Genomic DNA, 1,666 nt, shown 5'->3' with positions numbered 1-1,666 from the left:
CTGGTACCATATTGATTTGATTACTGTAGCCTTTGTAATATATTTTGAAATCAGAACATGTGATTCTTCTCATTTTTCTTCTTGCTCAAAACAGCTTTGGTTTGGGGGTATTTTGTAGTTTCATATGAATTTAAGAATTTCTTTTTTTTTTTTATTTAAGTAAAAAATGCCATTGGGATTTTTTAAAAGATTGCATTATATCTGTATATCACTTTAGATAGTGTGGACATTTTAACAATATTAGCTGTTCCTATCCATGAACATGGAAACCAATATATGCATTATGGGAGTTCCAAAAGAAGAAGAGAAAGAAAGAAAAGGGACAGGAAGCTTATTAAGGAAATAATGGCTGAAAACAGGTACAAATGTAGAGCTTTCATAAAAGCAAGATGGCCTAATGCAAACTTTCAGAAAGTGTGGGATACCTGTATCATTAAACAACAATTCTCTATTTCCCCAACTCTCATCCCCTGGCAGCTACCATTCTATTTTCTATTTCTGTGAATTCGGTTACTATAAATATATCATATAAGTGGAACTATATACTATGTTTTTTTTAATGACTGACTTAATTTACTTAGCATATTATCTTATAACATCCATGTTATAGCATGTGTCAGAATTTCCTTCCTTTTTAAAGGATGAATAACTTTCTATTGTATATATAAATATGTCACATTTTGTCTATTCATTCTTTCTGACAATTGGGTTTCTTCTACCTCTTGGTTATTGACTATAGTTCTGCTATGTACAGAGGTGTGCAAATATCTCTCCAAGATATTGCTTTCAGTTCCTTTGGATATACACCCAGAAGCAGAATCTATACTTTTCACTTTAATTCATGTGGTTTGTGAGATAGTATTTTTTTTAATTATACTTAAAAAAAAAAAAACAAAACTCATAGATATAAAGAACAGATTGGTGGTTGCCAGAGGTGGAGGGTGGGAAATGGGGGAGGGGGAAAAAATGGATAAAGGGAGTGTAAAGGTCCAAAATTCCAATTATAAAATAAATAAGTCATGGAGATTTAATGTACAGCATGGCACTATAGTTAATAATACTGTATTGCCTATTAAAAGTGGCTAAAAGAGTAAATCTTAAAAGTTCTCACCACAAGAAAAATAAATTCTATAATTATGTATAGTGATGGATGTTAACTAGACTAATTGCGGTAATCATTTCATAATATATACAAACATTAAATCATTATATTGTATGTCAAAAATTAATATAATGTATGTCAATTATACTTCAATAGAAAAACATTTTTTTAATTACACTTTTTTTCTCAAGGCACAAATGTTTGCTTGCTTACAACGTTTTTTTCCCCCAGTAAATCAATATACAGGAGCTCCACAACATAAATAACTATTGTATTGCCTTGTAGGTTAAATTTTCCAAAAGCACATATTAATTAATGCTATCCAACAATTAAAATTATGAGATTATATCTTTAGAATAATTTCCAATCTTTAGAAAATTTAACTTCTCTTTAAAGTTTCTACAAGATAATTTCTATAAACATCTCAAACTATTTCTGATTGTTTGAGTACTATAAGAGTAAATAGGAAAGCATCCAAGTATATGGTAACTTTCTCTTACATGAGAAATAATTTTGCATTTAAAATTCTTTGAAAACTACCACAACCATATTGGTTCACTTGGA

Source organism: Pteropus vampyrus, unplaced genomic scaffold, assembly GCF_000151845.1.
Source record: "Pteropus vampyrus isolate Shadow unplaced genomic scaffold, Pvam_2.0 Scaffold20, whole genome shotgun sequence".
Classification (NCBI taxonomy): Eukaryota; Metazoa; Chordata; class Mammalia; order Chiroptera; family Pteropodidae; genus Pteropus; species Pteropus vampyrus.
This window is presented reverse-complemented; position numbering follows the sequence as displayed.